This window comes from Protopterus annectens, chromosome 3.part0, assembly GCF_019279795.1.
Source record: "Protopterus annectens isolate FY-2018-M chromosome 3.part0, PAN1.0, whole genome shotgun sequence".
In the NCBI taxonomy this organism is placed as follows: domain Eukaryota; kingdom Metazoa; phylum Chordata; order Ceratodontiformes; family Protopteridae; genus Protopterus; species Protopterus annectens.
In genome coordinates, this window is record NC_056731.1 from 807519117 (window position 1) to 807546739 (window position 27623).

The window sequence follows — 27623 nt, forward strand, 5'->3', positions numbered from 1 at the left end:
CATGAGGGCGAAGCCCGAGTGATTAAATAAAGCCAACCATCAGTAAATTTCAATATACCACAACCACTGAGTTGGTTATTGCTATTATACAATGACATTATTTAAGAAAGAAATACTTACTTTTCTTAAATAATGTCTTTGTATAACGGTGCATTACTGTTCTTCAGCGGCTGGTGGTTTACAGCTTCCTTGTGTTGATGTACCGTGCATGTGTATGGGGCTTGCGTTCCCATGCATACCCATTACATCAATGCTTTGAAACTGAAGCAACAAAGAAAATAGAGTCTCTGTTGCTTCATTTTTGTTTTCTTTCTTTTTTTAATTTTTTAATTAAAAAAAACAAACTTTAGGGTAGTTTAGGGGTAGGAGAGAGAGACAGCATGGAAGAAATACAAGGGATATCAGGTACGTGTGTTTAATTTTAAATACCGTACCTGATTTCCCTAGTATTTTTTCCAAGCCGCCTCTCTGGTATGTTCAGAGTAGGGGCTAAAGATTTTATTTTTATTTTTTAAGAAATAAAAATAAAATTTAAACAACATACCAATAGAAAGAAGTCCGGGTGACTGGACCATTTTCCATTGGTATATTGTGGGATTTACAACGGGCACGCTGGTTGGGCTGGCCAATCATCGTGCACGTTTTTGAATATTAATGGGGAGTCGTATAATTGATCATATTTCTGACACCAGTGCATGTGTGACATAGTTTAATACACAGAAGCTATAGCTTAGGTGGCAGCAGTTTTCTTGCTTGCTGAGAATGAACAGAGATGACTATTTTAACCTTATTTAGAAACTGGACTAAAGTTTTTGGACTGGATGCCATACCTAGAATATATTATAGGTGTGAGTCGTCTTTGACTTTTTGATGTAAGTTAACTACTGAGATTTACTTACAGAAAATTATGATTTTGACTGATCCACTAAATGCAGCTTAATCAATTGGATTTTAAATTGTGCAAATTGCTCATGAGTCCATTTGATCTAAAATTTTAGACATATTTTTTTTCACTAGAGGCAAAAGGTCCACACAAACCACCTGGCAGGATACTTCTCCCCTGTTAATGGTTCTAATATAATCAATTCAGGAGTCACTGAATTACATGAAAAAGCCAAAGCTTGCGACACATTAAACTATACATAATTCAACTATTTCCATAAAGTGAACAGAAGTTGCTTTATTAAAGAGAAACACACTAGCTGTATCTTTGAAAAGAAACTAGGAATTCACCAAACTAAACAGGAAAATACTCTACTGAGGGTGAAAAAGAAACCAAACAATTTCAATGCAAAATATTGATAACTTTGTTAATGTGACCTGGCATGCAAATGAATCAGTTTTTTACATCCACGACATGCTTGAAGTTGTGTCATAGTGCTATGAATAATTACATTTTTGTCTTCACTGACTTAGACAGATGGCATTTCTTTTTCTTCTGCCAAAGGCAGATTGCAATTATCTTCATAAAGGGAGTGTGCTTTCACACTAAAGCTTTAAGAGATGACAAACATTGCATTATTCACATGTTTAGTAATCTGCAGCTATGACTAACTGAAGAATTATAAAACTTACTGGAAGAAAGTGTTTGATATTGTATATTCCTGTTTCAATATAGTTACAAGTGTATTCATTGATGGTTTTGGATACAGGTGCAGAATTCTTATGTGACAAAAATAAATTATTTTGTTTATTTTGGAAAAAAATCTCTGTGCAATTCTTTGTTGGCTACAAACGGCACCCATTGCAGGCCAGCTTTTAACACGAAGGTGTCAGTAGGTCAGGGTAGAATTCATTAGTTTATAAATGACTATGCACTTTGAACTGTAGTTTGTGACTCAAACAAGGTTCTGTTTTAATAAGATATGGTAGGGATGAGATTTGATGTGCAAATAAAAGACATGGTTGGTATAAATATATACAATTTTTATTTCTGTTTTGGGAATAACTGAATTGCTGTTCATAGTTGCTGAAAACTGCTCAGCATTACTGCAAACATTGTATGTCCACAGGCCATGGAGTCTGTTCCACACTTCTGTGGAAAAAACCTGAAAAACAAGCTATCAAAAAGCATTCTGGGAGTTAGTAATGAAGAAAACACTAACATATCAATCAATGCTTTCAATATACTTATTAAAATATCATGAAATTTAGCAAGATGCATATTTCAAATGAAAATGAACTGCATTATTAAACAGAATGCACCATGGAGAAGGGAAGATGAGACTGTGCTATAAACACATAAGCCCTTAGTTCAGACACAAGGGCCATAACTGAAAAATGAAAAAAGTATTGACCAGATACAGTGAATGTGGACAAATAGACCTAAAATAGGTGTGAGGAAGTAATAACATGTTTTTATTTTCCTAATTATTCTGCCCTATTGCAAAACATCAGGATCAGAGGCTATGTGCACTTTAGATCATCATTCATATCATAACAGCAGTACAATGCTGGAATGCAAAAATAAGTCAGCTCAATCTATTGTACACACAGCTATTATGGAAGCTGAGAAATAAATGCACAGCAATTAATCAGGAAGCAAAGATAAACTATTTCACACACTTCCAGAAAGCCAGTGAGAAGCATACTTAGGAATTTTGAAGTGGCCTAAAGCATCTAATGAACCCTTGCACTGAAATCTTAATCCACACTCTGCCTCATAAATAAGTAGATGAACACTTCAGGAGCATTTTAATGCATGTATTCCCAGGATGGGAACACTGGCACCTAGGTACTCGTACAACACTGCCACTAACAATCCTTATATATTTTCAGCTTCATGCCCATAAGCCCTTAACCACAAAAAAGTTCATGCTTTCCCCAGTTTTATTCTAATGGAAGTTGTTGTAATCAGAAGGTCTGTTAGAATATTTCTGAAAAGGAGCCTGCAAGAATGAACAGTACCAGGACTATGGAGGTAGGATACAGTAATCTGTGGGCCTGTTGATAAACTGAGCAAAAATTGCCCATTACCAAAAGACACTGAAGAAAGATTGCCCTCTAGGAAGCTATTTTGTTAAGTTACACATGACGCCACATTGTCAGATATCCACCATGGCTTCTGCTTCAGGCCGTTGTTTCATATTGCACTTCTAAGTACCACTATCTTGGGAAACATAGCCGATGCATTTTCTTGATCTTTTTAAAGCCTTTAATATTGTACACCATTTCCTTTTTATCTGTAGACCTAACTGCTTCTGGTATATTTAACCATGATTACTGGTGCCTCTTTTGCTGTCCTGATGAAAAGAAGCAAAGCTATTAAACAGTCAATTTTAACATTATCCTCATTTACAATTCTCACTGGGATTCCACACAAATCTGTCTTGGGTTCACTTCTGGTCATATGCTGTAGAAATACTAAATGTCATCAGAGCTTTTCCATGTGTCCTGAGGACTCAGCACTGCTTGTCCCTATTAAAATGAAATTGTGAAATAGTTTCCAATCAGTTCAGACCTAGCCGAGACTTTCTGGCCTGGTGTTTAACATGAGGATGACTGAGGCCATGATTTATTTTGTGAATAAAACTGTTCCACAGATCAGGAATGAGCTTTTTAAGTAGCCTTTGTGAGTATGGTACTTCTCTTGGCACTGGTATTGCTCCAAATGTTAAATATTTTGTTGTCACCCTGGAAAAAGGATTTGTCTTTTAACAGAAATGTTAAGGTGGCCACAGCTAAGACTAATCAATTACCCACATTAATATACAGAATAAAAATATATCTTATACTGAAACCAGGATTAATATAGCAAAATCGGTTTTGTTTCTCAGGTTATTGTTTGTTTTCCTTATGTCTTCAAAAGTTGTGCAGTAGATATACTAACAGTAACTTGTAACAGTTACTTGGCTGGCAGAAGTCATTCATTGTCAAGCACACTGTTACTTAATCTGAAAAAAAATCAGAAGGTTTGCTATTCAAGGACATAGTCAAATGTATATAGCTATGCAGTGCTAATAATCTATTTTATAAGAAAGGTCTGTAAGTCATGGCCAAACACTGTGGTTTAGCATATTTCTGACAGGCATTCTAACTCTGGATGCAGTCTTCAGGTCTTAGAGATCTTTTAATGGATAAGGAGATTTAGCCTTCATCAGATTTGTACATAGTGTATGTACTGTTTATAACTTTTTACCGTATTCAGTTTGTCTTTATTCCCTCATTGTAATATATTGCTTTGTTAATTACCTTATTACACCACCTCTGTGTGGAAGATTTTCTGTCCATATATCTCTAGTTAATCACTGTATATTAATCAGATCAGACAAAAGTAGTAGAAGTAGCGAACTTAAACTTGTCTTAAGTAAAAAAAAAATAAAATAAAAAATATATAATTGTACAGAATTACTAAGTATTCAAAAGTAATCCAAGCAAGGCAGGCAGTATGTTTCCATTTGAAAATCCTTTATTAAGTACACAGACAAGCAATCCAAGTAAAACAAAAATAGAGTAATAGTTTCCTCACAAGCTTTCTAAATATATATACTACTTTTGTCTGAACGGATTAATATACAATGATTAACTGGAGATATATGGACTGAAAATCTTCCACACAGAGAAGTTTCTTAGACTGTTTTGTATTTGGAACTTAGAAGAATGCCACATTGTTTACATGACTAATTTTATTTTATTTTATTTTATTTTATTCTGCCAGTTGGTTTTAAATACCATTTTACATCAGTTGTAATTTAAGTGTATATTTTGTTTCCATCATCATACATTTTTTCTCATTATTTTTTCTTTTTCTGGTTCTCTTTTTTTTCCACATTATTCGAAATGATGTGTAATAACAATGCTAACTAATTATACAACTATATATATTTTTATAGATAGTTTTTAGGGTTCTTGTACACAGACCTGAAAAAGTCTAGAAGGACGAAAGCGATCTTTGTTAATAAACAATTGTTAACAATAGGTTATGAAAATAGAATATGATTTTTACAATTGATTTTTTTACATGCAAAGTGTATATGTATATATTTATATATATTTTTGATTGCCAAATCGACTAAGGTTGATATATTTCCAGCCATGTAATATATTGTCTTGGATAAAATCACAGACTTAATAATCTACTTAATAATCTGGTTAAATAAGAGGTACCATATCATTATAAATTTTATTTAAAGTACATAAGGGTTATATTATTATGACAACTACTAAGTAGGGCAGGAGCAGCTCGAATGTCACACTGATGGGGGAAAGGATGTGAATTTAACATGTGTACCAATAACACTTTGCTTTGCTTTAGCCGTGGCGGTGCAACGGTAGCGTTGTTGCCTCACAACAAGAGGTTCTCTTGCTTGATTCCCGGCTGGAGTGCCTTCTGTGTGGAGTCTGCATGTCCTCCCCGTGGTTGAGTGGCATTCAAAAGACATGCGTGAATGGACGTGCCTTTGTTGAAGGTTGGGCGTTGGGCTGGCACCTTGGCACCATAAAAATCGACTGCCAATCATTAGCAGACCGGAGTTCCGCTGTGGTGACCCCTAACCAGGAAAAGATGAAAGAAAAGCAACAACAACAACCAATAGCACTTTGCTTTACAGCACAATAAATGACTCCTTTGCCTGATAAAAAGTATATATATATATATTTAGAAAGCTTGTGAGGAAATTATTACTCTATTTTTGTTTTACTTGGATCGCTTGTCTGTGCACTTAATAAAGGATTTGCGGCTGGAAACAGACTGCCTGCCTTGCTTGGATTACTTTCGAATACTTAGTAATTCTGTACAATTATATATTTTTTATTTTTATTTTTTACTTAAGACAAGTTTAAGTTCGCTACTTCTACTACTTTTGTCTGATCTGATTAATATACAGTGATTAACTAGAGATATATGGACTGAAAATCTTCCACACAGAGAAGTTTCTTACACTGTTTTATTTTTGGACCCACTACACTTGTTTAGTGGGTAGTTTTGAGACTTCAGAGATACCACGGAGATTACTTGTTTTTTTGAAATTCAAAACATTGAGACCAAAATCATGAAAATTCAAAACACTGAAAACTCAAAACATTGAATCCCGTAACACTGAAAAAAGACAGGAAAGCAACATGTACTATATTCCAGCACAACTACATGCAGAAACAAATAAAAAACAAACCATATTACTCTTTTTCAAATATAAGCAGGGGGACAAGCCCCCCTGCACCCTCCATGTGGGAAGCTGCACCCCCCACACCCCCTGCTACTTAAATATATCAACTCCGAGATTGCAGTACACTACATTAACGTGTTATATTGTAGTATAGCAAGTAAGAAGGGAACATGACTGAGGCTACCTATGAAACTCCAGTAAGTTTCGGAGAGATATATAGTAATGTGTAATGTTTAACAGTGAGTTAGTGTTTCTAAAAGATGGTCGAGGAAACTTTTTTACAATTCAAACAGGCAGTCATGAAGTGTGAAATGGTATGTTTGCCATTTTGTTTTGTGTAGTGTGATCTTGGAGTTGATATATTTAAGTAGCAGGGGGTGTGGGCAGTGCTGCGGGGCTTGCTCCCCTGCTTATAGTTGGAGAAGTGCAATATGATTTGTTTTTTTATTTATTTCTGTATGTAGTTGTGTTGGCATATATTAAATGTTGGTTTCCTATGTATTTTCAGGGTTATAGAATTCAATGTTTTGAGTTTTCAGTGTTTTGAATTTTCAAGATTTTGGTATCAATGTTTTGAATTTCAGTGTAATGGGCTTTCAATATTCTAAAGTGAATCCGTATATATATATATATATATATATATATATATATATATATATATGTATATATATATATATATATATATATATATATATATATATATATATATTTATATTTATATATGTATATGTGCATATATATATATTTATATATATATATATATATATATATATACATATATATTTTTTTTCTTAATCATGCTGCATGGTTTACTTTAACTCTTGCTTCTTTGTGAGTGTGTTCACTTTAGTTGAAGAGAAATATATCATTAAAGTATGTGGCAGCTTCATCTAAAGGGAGAGTTTGAATGCAATTCCAGTTAATGTGTCTCAGGCTGGTCAGGAAGGTGTCTTTACGGAAAGATGAGAGTTTACGTACTGGTGTTTCACGGGGAAATTTAGCTCCCAACTGTAAAAGTAGACAGGTGATCACTTAAGGGGTCAAAGAGGAGGACAGAAGTGAGAATATTGTTCGGGGAATTTTTGAGTAGACAGTCAATGGTGGGGCTTTTATTACTGGTCATTTTATATAGTAGGAGTGGAAATGAGTCAAGTGAAGCCATATATATTGATTATATTATTGTTGGAGTCAGTAATAGTAGTTTCCCAGTCCATACTGAATATATCTCTCAACTGTCCAGATTTTTGCAGAATATCCATATTTTTGCCTCATATTTTTGGTCTGTTCCTCACAAAATGTATGATTTTCTGGCAAATTACTGGGATGATCTGAGGGTTGAAGTCACTAAATAATGATATACATTTGTGTTTCAAACTTTATACCCAAAAGAAAAATGCATGCCAAGACAAATCCTGTTATTCTGGCAACTTTCTAAAGTTTGTAAGAGTAGTATTTAAAATCTGTCCCTATTTTTGGGCCTTTGTCCCCCCATTCTGTCAGGCATTGTCCAGATTTTTTTGCACTAAGAGGTTGAGAGGTATGAATTATTGAATGCATACACTTGTACACTATAATATCTTTTAGAATGCATGCATTTGTACACTATAGTATATAGACTACACTAAATAAACACCTTAAGAAAATGATGTATAACAATGTACTGTATAAGTGGAGGCAATATTAGAAGCAATATGAGTAACTGTTGTATATCAGAACATGCCTCTCAACTGCTGAGATTTTGGATAGACACCTCTAATTTATCTGCAGATTTTTTTTATACCAGCCCTCTAAAAATTTGAAAATTATTTTTGGAAATTCAAAGTTAATATAACAGCATTTAAAAAGAAGCCCTAATTTGGAGGTTTTCCCCACTTATATTTTGCTATGTCCCTATATCTGGAGTTAAAAGTTGAGAGTGGCATGTGTAAATGTTTGTAATGGCAGAATAGTGATACTTTGCTATAATGTGATTCTGAGATATGCATAATTAGCATGCCTCTGAATTTCATTTAAGCTCTCTTATGAATGACTATGACTTTTCTATAACTCAATTTGAGCAACTGTGACTTATTGCCCCATATGAGTAGACTGTACCTGCATGGCGATGAGCTATGCAATTACAGGCTGCTCAGTTATAAAACCAGTGTTCCCTGCAGAAGTGGATGAGTGCAGCACAACTAGTAGCTCTGGACTGTAATACAGTGAGGATATCCATGAGGCATAGAGGCCTGATTTACATAATCCATGCCTACTGACTGCTGCATTTACATGTTGCTTGAAAAAGTTGGTACTGCTCAGTTATAAGTCACTGTGCAGCTGAACAGTAAAAGTTTTATAATCACCTTTCCTTTGCATACTATGCAAAGCCACACAAGATAGGTCTGTGTAGTATGCAAAAGTTTATGAATAAAACCCAGAGTAATGGGTTAAGGTGCAATCATCAGTGATGCTGCAGTGAATTCAATCATATCACATGCTGTAAATACAACAATAACAGTCATTTTGTTTCAGACACAATAATAAGAGATGTTGATGTGAAACTATTAATTTCCTGTTTTGCAAGTACAGTAATCAGAATCCTTACAAAGTCCAATAGTTTAACAGAAGAATGGTTGTTTTATGTAGCAAAAAGTAGCAAACAAGCAAAATTATAAAATAGTGTGTAGCAAATGAAAATTTCCATGACAGATGCATTGGAATCATGAATATTCAGATGCATTGGACAAACTGATTTGGTATTTTAAATTTTCATGAAGGTTTTTATGGGTAACAGGAACTAATTGCAAACTTAAAAAGGTATTTAAAAGGTTGTTGAGTTAAGTAATGTTGTCTGATGAAGTCTCACTTTGTGTGACGAAAACGCGAACGTGAATGTAGATTTGAAGAGCGTTAGCATGTTTTAGCGGTTTTTGTGAATAAATGGTTCTATATTCATCTCGCAGCATTAATTTCTATTTTCTAATTTTGTGGTGGAATCCTTTGGCTTGTGGCACCCTGCTGGACTTGGATTTTCCATGACATGCTTGGACCTCAAGATTTCTTGACTAACGTCTGGTGAGTGGAGGGGGCAAGTGATAAGGCCCACCATATGGTGGGATTGGGAGGTTTTGTGCTTAATGTGTGTACCATTTCATGTTCTGTTCTGTTCACTTTGAACTAAACTGATTTTTGGGCCTTTGCTTGACAAGCAGGGCTCACAGTCAATGCCCTCAAAGTAAGCTCGGGATGACAGAAGTTAAATATTTAGGTTACATCATAGGCATAGGGACCATTAAGCTCCAAAGAAAAAAAAAAAAGTTAAGGCAGTATATAACTGGACAGTGTTAATGACAAGTAATTGAAGGACATCTTCAGCCTGTCTGGATGTTACAGAAAATTTATACCACACTTCTCCATCATTGCCTGCCCCTCGCTAATCTTACAAATGGGAAAATGCCATCTAAAGTCTGTTGGAACCCTGAGGCAGATGATGATTTTCAGCACTTCAATACCATCTGATGCTCTGAGCTCATCCTGGCATTCCCTGACTTCTCTAAACCTTTTATAGTGCACGCAGCTTCATCAGACGTGGGCTTGAATGCAGTATTGTCCCAGAGATTAGGTGAGGAAGAACACTGAATATGTTACATAAATAGAAAACTGATGAGAACTGAAGCCAGATATTCACCACTGAGTCTGAATGCATGGCCATTAAATCGGCTCTGTAGTCCCTATGGTACTACCTCGTGGGAAAAGATTTAATCTTGAAACTTATCAGCCATCACTGCACTGACCACAGCGGTGGAAAGAAGGAAATGGAAAGCTTTGCCAGCAGGCCTTTTTCCTCCAACCCTTGTACTTTAAACTACAGCAGCATTACTCTAGTGTCAGCCACCAACTCAGTGAGTACTGTCTTTTACAGGGCAGTCATTACTGAATACAGTCCTGGGTATTGACTAGAGTATCTATGGTATTACATAGGGGATGAAACTGCTAGGCTTGAAATGACTTCTGGGTCGATAGCCTCGTAACCTCCTATGATCCTATAAAGATTATCCACAGGGCCTAAAAACAGTGATTTCAAGATGTAATAATGTAATACAGCATGGTGATTTCCACATTGAAACAGTGTACATTTCAGAGATTTATGTACATTTCACAATTTTTCTTATGTATGACATTATATCAGAGGCTGTTTTTAACATTATTTGAAATGTGAGTACTGTGCCTGCTTATGTAAGAGGGGCAAATACCTATTCATTTGTAAAATAGCTCTCGGTGTACAACCCTAGAGGGTCTGCTAACCCCAAATCAGAAAATCAGAGGCGAGAAAGAAAGAGTCCAGAACAGTCTGGAAGAATTTGTGAACATTAAAGTGGCATCTGGAACGCTGACTCATTAATCAATATCAGCACTGCAATTGTACCCCATCGGCACCTGCTGATCATGTCCTTTAACAGCTTGCACCTGGGGCAGACGTTCCCTTTGATCTGCTGTAGCATAGGTACATTCTTACACAGACATTCCCGAGCGCATGGGATAATATAACAACAGACTTTTTACTAAAATTGTTTTTCTATAAAGAATTTATAATGGCAGCTATATTATATTCCACAACCCTCCCCCAAAAAACAATATATATATATATATATATATATATATATATATATATATATATATATATATGTGTGTGTGTTATGTATAGGTGCAGATATATGTATGTGTGTGTGTCTGTGTCTGTGTGTGCGTTTGTGAGTACAGGTATGGAAACACACTCACATACACATGTATCATAAAAAAGTCTGGTATTTAAATTAACATATTGCCTCTTGGCTTTAACTTACTACCCTAATCCTTAGTTTATGGATTTAGATTGTGACAACTGTATTATGCATTTGGATCATAACTTTTGTGGTACAGTAAAATTCCTAAGAAAGCTATTTTTAAAAAGAATCATTTCCCAGTGCCCTCACATGTGGCTTGAAACTGGCAAAAAGCAGAGCAAAGAATTCTGGAATGCATTTTACTTAATATAAGATGGCAAGCCAGAAATACTCAGTGCTCATTTTATGTTTGGCTAGCATTCATTCACCATAACTATCTGAATGTAATGTTATAAAAATGAAACAGAAATTCTGAGCAGGAAGCAACATTTTTCTGCTCGTGATACAAACCATTGTAAACAATCCAAGCCATACTCTGTCCTTGAATAACATGTACATTTTCCTGTAATATACTTCAATAAAGTCATGTTCTAAAATTCTGTCATGGCATTATGCTTGCTGTGCAAATTATATTATAGAAGGAGCACAGAGACATGGTCCCAGTGGAAAGGCTTTGTATTACTTTGTCAGATTTTTACGAATGCTGTTTTGTCTTTCTAGTTTCCTTTACAGATGCAAATAACTATATAGTAGCTGAAAGAGATTTGCAGAACAGTAGGAGATAATCCTTCTAATGGATGGAAGCTGGCGATAAGGAAAGAGTTACAGCCAGTGTAAGTTAAATGTACCCACAGAAGGAGATAACTTGCATATCACAAACCGTCATAAACATATTACTAGTATGAAATGATATTGGCTGTGCAGAAGTAACAGGCTAAAAAGTCTGTGAAGCAAATGGCGTCATGAACATAATTCATAGCTATCTATTTACCATGCTGGGTGGGCAAACCAATACAGTAAATGATAGTGCTGTCTGAGGAAGCCTCCTCCACAAAAAAGGTCAAACTCCTACTGTAAAAGACTGCAGCAATTAGACTATGGATGGAATAATCAGATTCACAGGCAGACGTGCATGGAGCACATCTTCTTATGTGAGGCCTGGAATGGACGATAAAGAGATGAGGTGAAGAAGTAGGTCAATATCAAAGGCTCACTGGTGGCTATCTCTGTCAACTGACGATGAGTAGAATATAGGCTGGTACCACTGTGCCAGGACATTTCTGATGCCACTCTGTCAGATGTCACGATACAGCACAGGTATAAAAAAGTAATGTTTAACCAATGCCAGTGGGCTAAAGTTTAACGTGCTACAAACATGAATACTTCTACAGCCTAGTCAACAATGTATATACTTTAGCTTGTCTTCTGCATGTTAGTTACATCTTTATTTAGTTCCTAGTCAACTGTTCTCACATCTGAAGCAATCTAGAGGAATTCACCAATTTCTAAAAGTCAGTAGTAAAACATATGTAAACTACGCAAATGTTTCACTGAGTAGTGCTGTCTGTCATAGGTAAACACTAGACTGTCAGTCCGCAAGCTATTACAAGTTTAGCCAATAACCAGAGGACAGAATTAAACCTTGTACCTTGCATCTGCGAAGTTAACACCTTAACCATTACACCATCCTTCAGCCTACTGTGCAGTGCTTCAGGCTTCATCACACTTCCTGGCAGTACATTTTATGTTCATGTATGACCAAAAGACAGGTGCTGCTGATCCATTGCCAGGGGTGCAATTTAACCATTTCTGTCTACAGTCATGGGTTATACACTGTGAAAGGGAAAGTAATGCTATGCATCATTGATAGTAAACAGGCTACAGGCAGAGAGTATGCTCACAGTGAATGCGACACCTGGCAGTACATGTGACAATGATTGTTTTATCCTGAGGGATATTCTCCCTAAGACACATTATGGTACTGATACCAGTGTCCTTCTGAGCTACACTGTCAGTGGCTGTAGAATAATCCATGACGGAACAGCAAATACACGCTCACAAAACACTATGTCATTGCTGCACCTATCTGCATATACCTCTAGTTGCGCGCTGAATATGTCATTCCTAAGTATGCATTTCCCCAACATTATGACAATGCAGGCTACATAATAGCATGTATTAGCACATTTCCATTGTGAGACATGATATAGCCACGTACATGCAACACTGCATATGTGTGTGCATGCCCATGCATATCGCAGAACACTGTGGTGTACAAAATAGATTATTTCTGGAAATTTTGGATAGGGGTACCCAACTGTGTATTTATAGGTTTGCATGTCTGTATCCTCTGTATGCTGACACTGCTAGTACAGTGCATGCATGTGCATAACATATCAAATAACAATTGTTGAGGTTTGGTGTCCTCCCCAGGTCAGTACACTTCTGTTTTTTTTTTCTGGTTACTCATGGTTGTTAGGTGAGCTGGAACAGACTTAACAGCTTATTGTATAGGCCTTTTCATTTTTCATTTTCTTTATCTGATGCTGCTCTGCATCAACCACAATGTAATGCATTGATTCAGCTTGGCGGGTCACTACTTAGCAGACATTACAGGCACTGTAGGCATGGTGCACACTATACAAAGCAAAGCAGTCACAATATATAGCCACAATATATAACAGCACTTAGTCAGTTGTATGAGGAATACAATGTTAACTGTGATTATATTTACTCTAGCTCTATGTTCCTAATAGCTTCAGCACCTATGCCCCATTGTCTGCATTTGTCAACAGCAGGACAGATGACAGCAGATTAGAATACATTTTTTTCAAGACTTTTGCTGGAAAGGTCTATGGAGTTGTTTCTCTCTCTCTCTCTCTCTTTTTTTTTGTTTTGAAAAATATAAAATATATATAAAAGATAAAAATCTGCATTGCCGACAGATGGTAACAATATCTATTTTTTTTAAACTGTATTATAATGGCATAATAGGCAATAACATGTAGGTTCATAGGAGGATACTAGGTTAATGGTCCTAGAGCCCTTACAAGCCTAGCCATATTTATCCTGAGTTGCCCCAGTTGTTGGTGGTTAGGTGAGTGAAGTTCGGAGAGGTAAGGGTCCATGGTAGTTAATACTGACTTCATCTGTCAAGGAGGGACATGAGCGCTACCCCAGGAGTGAATTTGTGGTCACCCACCCATTGATCTAGGTTGTGTTTGAAGAGGGTCAGGAAGGTGAGGTACATGCAAAAGGAAGCATTGTACTGAATTTTTGATCTAATGAGGGCCAAGTATAATGGAATTATATAACATCCTTAGATCTAGATGCAATGCGTTTACTTATAAGATGTGCCGTATAGAAGGATTTCCTTAGTACTGTGGATTCGTGGTGGTCAAAGTTAAGATTGCTATCAACCTGTGTACCTCTGGGTCTACACTTAGGGAGGTGCTCTCTATAATGTAATTAGCAGGGATGTCAGCTTTCCCAAAGAGACTAATAATGCATTTTTTGCATTTAGCTTTAATTTATGGCTTTGACACCAATCATTTGTCTGCATTAACCCTGTCTGTAGTATATCAATATCATTGGGGACACAATGATTGCTCTCAGTCTGCAATCATCAATGAACATGGTCAGCTATAAGCCATCCAAGTTTGCTTGGATTTCTGAGAAATAAATTTTGAACAGTGAGGGACCCAGCAGAACCCTATGGTACACCACTGGTGACTAGTGTTTTGCTTGAGGTGAAGACACCTACTTTGACAGTAGATGTCTTGTCAGTGAGCCATTTGGCTACCCATCTGGTAATATAGGTGTTATTTCCCAACTGGGAGAGATTCTCTATAATGCCTGAGTGGGGGATTATCAAATGCCTTGGCTTGGTCACAACAGGCAGTATGCACTGTCTTTCCCTCATCCAGGGCCTTGGTAACTTTCTCTACAAAGTCAACAATGTTTAACAGGCATGCCCTACCTTTAACACATCTGAACTGGTTTGGGTCCAGAATCTGGAGATTACCTTTGTCCTTGTTAATAAGGTCCATAATAATTCTTTCCATAGCCTTGCAGACTAGGATAGTCAAGCTTATGGGCCTATAAGTCCCAGGGTCAGTTGATGGTCCTCCTTTGTGGAGAGGGATTACTGTTGCAGTCCTCCATTCCACTGGAACATAGCCAGTTTTCAGGCTGTGGTTAAACAGAGATCCAAGTGGGTCTGCCAGGACATATTTTAAGTAGTTTGAAGGGTAACCTGGCATGTTGTCTGGTCCCAGACACTTTGTCTGTATTGGTGGAGCTTGTCGGAGCTTGTCCTTGATACCAATTTCATATTTTTTCAAGGACAGTATTTCAAGCAAAAATCTAGTATTGTGATAGGGTCTGCCTGTGGGCCACTTTTTGCCAATATTATGGCTGCATGGGAAAGTAAATTCCTTTTCAATAGTGAATTTGCTAAATACATCAGTATGTATACGCGCTTTTTGTACGATATGTTTGTAGTCGGGAGTGGACCTATTGACACCACTGATGCTTTCATTTCTTACATCAGTGAAACTACCTCCTTTCTGGAGTTTACCCACATGATTGGACATACTTCTGTCAATTATTTGGATGTAACTTTGACAAAGGATCACATAGATCAAGGGTTTACATCCAAAATATACAAGAAACCCACCTATTCTAATACTCTCCTCCATTTTAGCAGTAATCACCCTTACCATCAAAAAAGAGCAGTGGTCAAAGGTCAGATGGTAAGGGCTGCCAGGATGGTATCTAATTTTCAGGACTTTAAGGATGAATTTCACACACAATTTCAAATTGTCATAAATAAGGTTTATCCTGCTCATATGGTATATTCAATCATGAATGAAGTTATCAATAAAAGAAACTCTCATGTATATAACCCTCCTACTTGATGATACGAATATCATGACTTGTATTCCACCAATGGACAATAACAATGGAGCACCATCGAATAGTCAAATAGAAATTACTACACATTCAAGGCACATCGTGTATGACCAACCTGATACAAATTTTGGTAATTTCTTTGTTACTACTTTTAATATGGACAGTGATTAAATTGCTGTCATCTTAATAACGAACTGGCAGGTAATTTCTAATAATAGAGACATATGCGATAAATTAGGTGCACATCCAAAAATTGAATACAAATGTGGAAATTACTTCAAAAATTATTTTGATAACATTTCTCTTTGTAAAAATGAAGTTATTGGCAAGATCGTCAAATGTGGGACATGTGGCTAGTGCCAATACATTTGTGAAAGTGATTCCATGCAAGTAGGCAGCAGGAGATTAAAGATAAAAGGCCATTATAGTTGCCATACGCAGGGTGTTTTTTATATTGCTTTATGCCGACAATGCCCTTCCTTTTATATCGGAAAAACTGAGCACAAGTTCAAACAGCACATTTACAAGCCTGTTTACAAAATAAACAAAAAACTACTAGTGCATTATATAAACATAAGGCACAACACCAACAAATGTGTACTGGATTGCACACGATCACAAATAAAATGTAATGAACCGCCGTAGGCAGTATTCTGAAGAAGTCTGTAGTATACGGACGAATCGTGTGCAATAAACTGTGGAACATTTTGGATCATTCTTCGAGTTTTTCCTTGGGACATCTATTTTGGATATACCTTTTGTTATTAGGCTGCGAACATTACCTGGGAAGACTGGAACTCGCATCCAGTACACATTATATAAACATCTTTCTGTACATTCTGATCATAACTTTACTTTCACCATCTTGGAAAAAGTGGAGTGTAGTCCTTGGACAATTATTTTAGTGCAACAAGAATTGTGTTGGCAAATTGATCTAAATGCCATTGCTCCACCCAGATTAAATGATATTATAAGTATCACAAGTCTATTAAAAATGAAGGCATATGAAAAGTGATCTGATATTTTGTTTTGCTCATTCCATGGGCATAAATCATGTCATTTTTTTAATTTTTAATTTTACATCAAACATTATTAGCAGGGCAGTGCATGAGTTCAACTTGTTTTTACTGGTTATACTTGAGTTTGATATGATACTCTATTACCTTAAAATTTTAAAGTTCTGGTTCATCACATGATTTGCATGGTATAAAATGTTCACATGACTTTTAAATAGTATCTGAAGAAATCTAGTGTTTCCAGATGAAAGTGCTTATCCATTCTACTTTTAAATTGTGGCTTAAAATATATTTTTACTGGCAGTTAGGTCTGTTGCCTGGTGAGTTTGTTTCTTTTCTAAGTTTCGTTTGTTGGTTTTTATTTTCTGGTCCCATGGATGCCGTGTTTTTGGCCTTGGAGAGCACTGAAATGACCTGTTCTCTTGAGATAATAGACTGAGGAATGGTGGCAGGTATACTTTGGGGGATGACTGGAGGGGACAGGGTATGACATTTGCTCCAAATCTGTCAGCTAACATGTTATGTATTACTTCTGGTTGAGTATGGGTGGTGCCATCCACAACCAGTTCAGTGCATAGCTGGGTATTCCCTTTTAGATTTCGGACGTATTTAAAGAATGACTTGTGATTATCCTTAGCTAGGGAGGCTAATTTTACTTTGTAATTAGCTTTGGAGAACTTGACAAGATCTCTCATTTAACCGCTGTTTTAATTATTCACAATTCATAAGCGCTTTCGTCCCATACGCAGAGACTTCTTCATATAAAATCCAGTGCTCAAAAACATCTTTATATACCCTACCCTCCCATTAACTGTTCAGTTAACTAATTAATTATACCAATAATCATCCTTAAGGTAAAATACCCTTAAAATTTTGTTCTTCATTAAAACATTATATATAACAAATGTTAAATACATCCAAAACAACATTAAAAACATTATTTTCTCAAAACTCACACTGAATACAAATTTTTAAACCGTCACCTCTTTGAATTGAAGCTGCCCTCTCATTTAAAACAGGTTTAAGAAAAACCAGATCATTTAACCCTGGGGAGAAACTAGCATTCAACCTTAACTGCCACATTAACTCTCACTTCATTAAATATCCTTTCCAGTCACCACCTCTAGGATTAACTTTTATATTTTCTATAATACCAAATAAAAAACGAGAGAAATTCACACATGTAATTGAATGTTTATACAGAGCACTAGCCTCTCTTTTACAAGTTATATCTTAAATATGTTCATAAATTCTATATTTGATGCTCTCTCAATCTTCCCTACATAAAAGGCAGGACAAGCATCACACTTGGCCAAATAAACAATTATTTTACTGTCACAGTTGTCCATTTTTTTTTGCCAAGTTTTGGTTTCTTGTTTTTTGTAGTATTAGTTTGGATTGCAGTGCACCATTTATTTTACATTTTAAGATTTCTAATTTGTTTGTTTAAGCTGGAGAGTGATTTTTCCTCTACTGAGCCAGTTCACTCTTGTTCTTGGACATTAGTTTCTTTCTGTTGTTGTATAGTCTGTTTATACTAGAGGTCCACCAGGTTGGCTTGTTTTTTTTGGCAAGACCAGTTTTTAATTCAGTCAGGTACAACCGATTCAATATAACTGCTTAAGTGGTTATACAGGGCATTGGTGCACACCTCTGCATAGGAGTCCATTTTACCTGCATTCGAGGAAGCTTTGAAACTTCTTATACCATAACTTAGTAGGAGGTAATTTGTCTTTAAAAAATTCTTAAGCATTTTTGAGCTTGATGGAGTAGCAGGCATTACACTGAACAAGACTGATTTATAATCTGATCTGAGCAGGGATATCATTGCACAGTGAGGGGGGTGCATTGCTCTTCAATGTGAGTGAGTACTATGTTTCAGGACATTTGAGCCTCTTGTAGGTGTGCTGACTAGCTGTTTCAGAGGATTTGCATTGACAAAGTCGAAGAACTTCTGCGCCAGCATGGTTGTGGTTGTGTATATTTCCCAGTCAATGGTAGGATAATGAAAATCACCCACGAGCTGGCCTGTATGGCAAGTGAGTCCAGTACGTCCAGCTATGTGGTATACTTTGCCTGTTTCATGGTGGGGGACATACAGCTAACTATGATGTGATGGGGGCTTATCCTATAGTTAATTGGACATGGAGCAGCTCAAGAGAGGCATACTGTTTGACTAGGCCTGAGGTCTACTTATCTTTATTGAAGATGGATACACCTCCTCCTTTAGTTCTTTCTTACTCAGTTTGTGATCTGAACATATGAAAGGCATTGTAGCCCTGCATGGCAAGAGTGCTTTCCCTGCCTTTGAACCATGTCTCGGTGACTGCACAGACGTCAGCATCTTCCAAAGTGAGGAATGCTTCCAGGGAGTGCAGTTTCTTGCTTAGACACCTAGCATTAAGTAGTAGTACCTTGAGTTTATCTATCTGATTGGCTCTTTGTGCTATCTACGGTTTGAATGTAGATATTTACTTCGGCAACATTTTTTTCTACTTTTCCTTACCAATGACATTGTCTGCCTGTTAAGCTCTATTGTCTCCTTCCCCACCACTTTACTTACATCTCTGGTCTTGTCTCTCCCCTCCTTCCCATGTGTTTTTTCCTCCTTGCAATCCTTTAATGTTTTTATTTCCCATTTTCCTCCTCCTGTTCCCCTCTGGAATACACATTTCTTCCACTCTCTTCCACTTTAGTTCTTCCCCTGCCACTCCTCTGTTTCTTAGCTTCAGCTCTCTTACACATCTTTGCATAGTTGCTGTGTTTACTTCTGTTATCCTTATATCCTGACCCTGTTCAACTTATTTCCAGGTTTTTTATGAATTTTATAAACTATCCCTTGCCATAATGAAGACTTGCCTCCTGATTCATTTTAGCATGTTGCTTTACTTGTGGTTTATTATAGTTTATCCCAAACAGGCACAGTTCCCATGTGTTTTAAGCCTCGTTCCCCACATTTTCTTCACTTATCTGTTGCCATTTTCTTCTGTATTTCATTCACCCATCTACATTCCAAAATATATGCAGCTGCCCTGCCTTTGCCATTCCTACATCCACAGTATTATATTCCTACTCCTTCCTCTCTTTCATTATTCTTTTGTGTGTAACGTCAGCTTCAGCTGGTAGTCCCATATAGACAGTAAATCTGTCATGGATGTTCCCACACTTATTGCTTCTTCCCATGTCTCTGTTTCCATCTACAATGTCTGTAATTTTTATGATGTTTTTTTAATCCCTTTTGCATAAATTCTTCAGTGTACTGAAGGTTTAGTGGTGTAGTATGGATCTACTGTAGTGATGTTAACAGGGGTCCTCACTCCATGGCTTTTAAATTATCCATACTTTCTTTTGGTGTGTCCTAGTTTCATATGTTATGCAGATAGTTAATTGCCTCTGAGCAGGCACAGCACTTAACATGGCCATATATGTGCATGCGTATACTTATTCTATTTGTGGCACACACACCTTTTGTTATTTCCAACTCATTCTGTTGTCGAGCTCTTCATCAGTATGCACATGTGCTGTGTAGCTGACATGTACTGTCTATGAATCTGGATGCTACATACACATGTGCACGGACTACAGGTCCTACTACCCAAGTATATGTAGTACCTTGGAGCTTCAAGCTGGTCCCACTTTTTATATAGCCTGATGGACTGTCATAAATATGACTTTACACCTGATTCTTCTGAAGTGCCTTAGAGAATGGCTAATAACATGGGAGGTATAAGTTGCATTTCAGGTATCTAATCTTACAAAATAAAAGGTAAGATTTTGTCAGGGAGGTCAAAGAAGTGTCAGTGATTGTTCTCTTTTGGCAAATTTCTTCAGGTCTTAAAGAGTACACCTCTATTGAGAGAAAAAGGGAATATTGCAGAAGTTAACCTGACTGAAAGGCTGGAATGGCTCCCTGTTATGATACCACATAAATCACTGATACTTCCTGGTTTATGTTGTGTCATGAGTTTGTCGCTTCTTTATCTTGCTTGATGGAGTCTTTGTCCTGACTATGTCCATTATTCAGTTATAAAAAAATCTGCCTCCAGGGTTGTTGCTGAGTATGTTTGCGCAGTGGATCACCATTTCTTTATGTTGTCATCTCATGTGTGTATCCTCTCCATGTACTGCTGACTGAAGTTATTGAGCCTTGCTATTGTTGTGTTGAGTGGTTACTTGTGTAGATCAAAGATGATATATCAATACTACATTGTGTAACGCACAACTACACACACACAAACACACACACACACACACACACACACACACACACACACACACACACACACACACACACACACACACACACACACACACACACACACACTAGACAGTAGTATAGATTATGTGTTATCATCTCTGCTGATTACAACACACATGGTCAGGACTGTAAGAGCACTAGAGACATGATCTGTGGTAAAAAATGGCTACACAGTTACCATGCCATATGAGGCAAGGCAGCTGAGTGCATGTGACAGTCATATAAGAGATGAGACCATATGCTGAATTCTATGCTTAGGCTTTGATACCATTTTTAAACTCTACATGGTGTAACTGGACCATTCTAGGATATGAGGTTGTGCTGTTCTGCAGTCATGTAATATAAATTACACAGGGTTGTTGTTCTGCATTTAATTTTATTTTTCTGTATTGAATTTTATACTAAATATACATACATATATTTCAGCTTTCAATAGCTGTACTTTGGTTTTCTTGTCTTTTTTTCTGGTCCCACAGCATCTTGCCCCCCTCCCCCCACAGACACACATATTTCAGAGTTGTAGCAGTTGTGTGTTATACTGTATCCCTCTTTAGCATCATGTAGAAAACTACAAAAAAATATTGCACCCATCCTTCCTTTTTTATGTGGCACTCTTATTGTTTATTTTATACATTTCATACACTACACTAATGCATATTAATTGAATAAAAAATATGCAGTCCCAAAGGAGTTAGGGTTGTACTGTAAAATCATTTTCTGAATTAGCAAAACATATAATCGTCAAAAGTTAGGAAATAGGCTTAGGGGACAACATGTTTGGCACCCCATCAGTCACAATACTTGGTGCCACAGTATAAACTGGTTGCTTCACCTATGTAATGTGTTACACCTTAGTACTACTGTAACATCAGACTTTCACCTTATTCTTCCAACTTACATGTGGAACTAAGCGGAAAATAAGTTGGAACAATGTCATATATACTGAAACTGTTTGTACTGCTGATGTTACAAAGAGAGGATTGGCAGTATGCTGCACTTAAGATTACAGTTTACTCTTAGAATGGTTAGTAAATGTGCATAGTGAAGTAGTCACATGCTCAAGAAGATCAAACGAAGAGTCATTAGACTTGATGTGCATTTCAAGTAAAAAGGCATTAGACATGATGAACATTTAATTACAGACTTACGGACAGCGCAGTAGTGCAGTGGTGCAGCAGTTAATGCTGTCGCCTCACAGCAAGAGGTTCTCTGGTTCAATTCTCAGCTGGGGTGTCTTCTGTGTGGAGTTTGTATGTTCTACCTGCGTTCACGTGGGTTTCCTCCGGGTACTCCGGTTTCCTCCCACATTCTAAACACATGCTTCTGGAGCATTTCTCCCCGGGCCTCCACTGAAAACAGGATCTGTGGAACCTAGTCGGACTTTCCCGGTCAACAAATGTTAAATAAAAAAAAAATAAAATAAATAAATTTAATAAGAATCTTAATAAACTGAACTGATAAAAAAGTCATATAACAAATAAACACAATCACTGATAAATCCACTTTAAAAGGCATCCACAGCACCATAACTCTGTATACTTCATATGTGGATATATGTTGCCTTTCGGTGAAAGAAAGGTGGAATAAATACAGTGGATATAAAAAGTTTACACACCCCTGTTAAAATGCCAAGTTTTTATGATATAAAGAAATGAGACCACGATAAATCATTTCAAAACTTTTTCCACCTTTAATGTGACCTATAACCTGTACAATTCAATTGAAAAAAACAAACAAATCTGTTAGGGGAAAAATATAAAAAATAAAAAAAATGTACAATAAACTGGTTGCATAAGTGTGCACACCCATAAACTAATACTTTGTTGAAACACCTATGAAGCTAGAGCTGTTGGATCTTTACCCTTTTTAGGTATTACAGCTACCACCAGTTTATTCCAGAATGTTGGTACTTCTTCACCTCTTAAAAAATACTGTTAAATCAGTTTTCTCCCTCCAGTTTCCAGACTTCCACAGGAATACCATCTATTCCTGGGGGACTTTCCTGTAGATTGGTTATACAACACCATTTAAATCTCATCTCTTCCTATCCTAACTGTTAGTAATTGAGCCTCCTCTGCCACTAACCTTGGCATATCTAATTCTTCCATAAACAATACAATTTGTACCTTTTCTTAATTTTTATATTTTTCTGCTTTATATAGACTTTCATAGAATTTCTGAAATATTTTTGGTAGGGACATTGTTTCTCATAGTGTTTTTTGAGCAGTCCTACATCTTTTGAATTCATTTTTTCAGTTGGTTGATTAGGAACTATAATACTGTTAGGAGTAGCAACTAGTTGTAGCACATGTACACTAACATTATGATCAATTTGGACAACATTTTTACTTTCCAAATCTTGACTGTTAGTGTAAAAGAAAACATCTAAGAAATATTTTCACACTGACAGGGTGGTAGTTCTTTTTCTAGTGTAAAGGCTTAAGGTAAAAAAATGAGAATTCTGATAAATGAATAACTGCACTTCATTCAGACTTAAATGTTCAGATACACACTTCCTATTTGTGCTGTATGTCTGGACCTTGCACATAATATTATTACTGCTATTCTGGTTGACCAATTGCTGTAGCAGATAAATTGTTTTTTTATCTTATTAAAACCAAAGTTCATGTTAGTTTCACTCGTTTTCACTTTTTGTAATTCAGCAAGATTCTTTGGTGAACTATTATAGTACAATTTTTACATATGATGGTTTTCTTAGACTAGTTCGATCCCCGGCTGGGGTACCTTCTGTGCGGAGTCTGCATGTCCTCCCTGTGGTCACGTGGGTTTCTTCCAGGTGCTCCAGTTTCCTCCCACATCCTAAAGACATGCTGTAGGTGGATTGGACACTCTAAATTGGCCTTAGGTGTGAGTGCGTGCGTGTGTGTGTGTGTGTGTGTGTGTGCGTGCGTGCGTGCGTGCGTGCGTGTGTGTGTGTGTGTGTGTGTGTGTGTGTGTGTGTGTGTGTGCCTTCTGTGGATGTTTGGGTGCCAGGCTGGAACTCAACACCGTAAAAACTCCACTGCCAATCATGAGTGAACAGGTGATCCACTGTGGTGACCCCTAATCGGGAAAAAGCCAAAAGAAGAAGAAGAAGATTCATATTTTCAGGGATCTATAAAAAGGATGTGGCAAACAGTTTAGCTATAGGATGTATTTATATTAAAAGTCATGCTACTGAAAGTCCTACAGATTGTAAATGTGTATTTCTGTTTTCCTGAGCTGAAAGATATCTATCTGGTTTTTCAGAGCTGCCAGGTTTCTTTAACAATTTGTTTTGTAGTCCTGACCATGCTTTTTTATTTGCCAGTTGTTATGCAGATATCTAGGACTTGAGACAGTTTGTATGAATATCCTGTGATGATAGGAGGTACTATGAACAAAACACAGTCAACTACACTTATTCCACTAGACATAATATCAAAGTAGCAAAACAAAAAACACGACCAGATAGAAATGCTCCCTTTTATTCTAAAACAACATAAAGCCTTTGGGATTACCCTTCTTCAGTGTTTCTGAAGAAGGGTAATCCCGAAGGCTTTATGTTGTTTTAGAATAAAAGTGAACATTTCTATATGATAGGAGGTACTGCCAGCCGGAAGTAGGGCAGTGGATGTATGACATCTGCTAGCACAGCTAGCTGGAATTTTGTAAATAATTATGTCAGTTGTATATCAAACTGATCTGTACAGATGCTTGTGCTGAAAATGTATTTGTGAGGTTTGTCTGTATTAAAATGCATTAACTGTGCACCCTGCTGGAATGAAAAGAAATGTACATGCATTATTGTAACTGAATTAAATGTATATGTTTAATAGAGGACACTGAGACAGCAAAGGTTATCCAGCTAACTTACTTAGAAAAATAAGAAAAATGTAAATGAGCTGTTAAACCATTAAAATGGCACCCAATAAGGCTGAATTGGACCAGAGATGATGGGTCTGGAAGAACCTTTGCTCATTAGCTCAGTAAAAAGTGGGGAAGCCCCAGCATGGATATTAAATTTTACAGGGAGTAATCTCTGAGGATAGAGTATTCTATTTTGGGGAACCTGACTAGAAAGACTGCTGATGTATTTCATTGTGCCTATCAAGTAAGTAATTAGGGAATAGAAATTCTCCCAGATTGAGTCAGGAATATAGTGAAGCTTAGTTTAGATATTGTTTTTCTTTATTTGTCTGAGTCTGTCCATCAATGTTCTTTTCAATATTTTTTGTAACTGAACTCTGTAGTTTACTGTGAATGAATATATATTCTGTATTTTCATGCTATTTTATTATTTATTCTTAACTATGTTTAAAACTTTTATTGTGGCTGGTCCTTGTAGGAAGTATTTAACCTTTGAAAGTGCTTATATTTCTTTGGTGACACTGTGGGCCACTCCAGAAGGCCTAGCTGTCTTGGTCAACTACTACCATTTGTATTTTAATAATATTACACAGTATAACTGGACACCCCTTGCTAAGGACCTTAAAGTAGCTGATCGAGGAGTGTCTGGTGGCAGAGATAACTACCTTACACTCTGGGCAGAAGGGGACACAGCAGGTAAATATGTGCCAGCTTTTCCCAGGTGTGTGTGTGTGTGTGTGTGTGTGTGTGTGTGTGTGTGTGTGTGTGTGTGTGTGTGTGTGTTAGATACTTGGAGTAGGGACACCAAGCACTGGGCTTACAGAATGCTGGAGGGTGCTGGAGGTCTTGGCTTGGATACTCTGCTGAGGACCTAATTCTACAGCTGAACCGGTGGGGAGTCATACTGTAGACCTGGATGGAGATAGATAGAGAGTTCCAGATCCCGGAATGAGTGTGTTCCCTGTGTGCTGTTAAGGGAAATTGTGCTTTATGCAGAGAGGTCTGCATCTGGAAATGCTGTGTGTATCCATCTGTATTCCAAGTACATGTCCCTCTCCAGTGTCAGTGGTGAGGATTCAGGCTTCTTGATTACTGGCCCAGCATGGGGATGTCACATATCCATTGCTTCACAAACATATGGAATTCTTAGCTCATGAATTGCAGATCTTTGTCTGATATTATATTTGCATTGCACCCTGACTAATGAAGGCAGAGTTCTGGCTTGTGATTACATTATTCCTAGTAGCCTTATACATATGCACTGATTTTGGGAATTTTAATATTAGTCAACAATAAAAAGACAATGGAAAGAAAGATATTTATTACATTATCATGTATGACATAGTCTTACATTTATATAAATGAAAAAAAAAACATACTGACACAATCTCAGTTGCAAACATTATACATTACTAAGCATGCCAACACAACTATAGCTGCAAAGATTATAAATTGCTTATAATATATCCATTCATTGCCAGTCAGCCATTACATAGTTAATTTATATACTGCCTTCTTTTAAACCTCGTTCCTCCTCTGCATGTATTGATCCCACAATTCCCATGTTTTTCCTATGTAATTTGCTCATACCCTTTTCTAAAGATCCCAGTTCCAGCGGTTTTCTCTCTGTTAGTATCCTTGCTGCATCTAGTAAAGTTGGTGTAGACTTTGATTTCCATTTTCTAGAAACTGCTTTTTGGCAACCATCATAGTTAAACTCAGCAAGGCCTTACTAGGACTAGGGAATTCCAATTCTGTATCATAGCTCAAAAAATGATTTCCTTAGTTACACCAATTTACTCATCCCACATCTCTGACAGAGGACTCTGCAGGGAATCTTTAAAGTCTGCCAGCTCATTGCACTCTGTTCCCAGTTACCGCCTTCTTCCCCATCATACCTCCAACATTTGCTGTCAACCTGAGGAAAACCTCTTTGGAGTCTACTTGGGGTATAAAATACCTATGTAAACACTTGCAAGAAACAATCCTAAATTGTATAGACTTAGTTGCATATTTGGGAGACATACATATATCCCCCATTGTTTCTTTGTGAATTGCTTATCCAAATTCTATTCCCAATACTTTCTAACCTCCTCTGACTGACTTTTATAGTTATCATGCAATATTTTATATGCTCTAATAATTATTCCTTTCTTAATGGCAACTTCTGTTCTAGATTCTATTAAAAACTCTACCAGTATTGGTCTTTCATTTAGGAACCCCCCACTTCTTTCTCTTTGCCTGTACTCTGATATCAATCCTTAATAGGGTAGGCAGTCTCTAACCTGCAGCACAAATAAGTTCTTGGCCTCTTCCCATTCTAGTACCTTTCCCTCTCTAGTTATTTGCTCCCAATACCTTGGTTCCCTTCCTAGTTTTCTCCAATAAATTCCAGCCTCCTCTTGCCTATTGTCTGTATCCATAATTGCAGTCATCCCTATTGGCAGAATCTCCTTTCTCTATTCCTGTGTTGGCTTAGTTCTTAGAATGCTTTCTGCTACTTTATGTATATAATATTCTGTATGATTATTGTTATTCTCCTTAAAGGTCGGCATCCAAAATCCCAATCTCTCCTTGTTTCTTGAGTTCCCCCCATTTCATCTCTTTCCACTTTGAATTATAGTTTTCTGCTTGTACTATGTATAGGAGCCTTAACTGTGTTGCTCTGAAATACCCCTTCAAATCTGTCAATCCCAATCCTCCCTGTTCTGTTGGAAGAATAAACCTTATCCAACTTGACTCTTGCCATCTTCCCCCCAGATAAAATCTTTCAGCTTTTTATTAATTGCTATCTACAACTTCTCCTCTGGTTGATAAAATATGTCTGACCTCATGCATT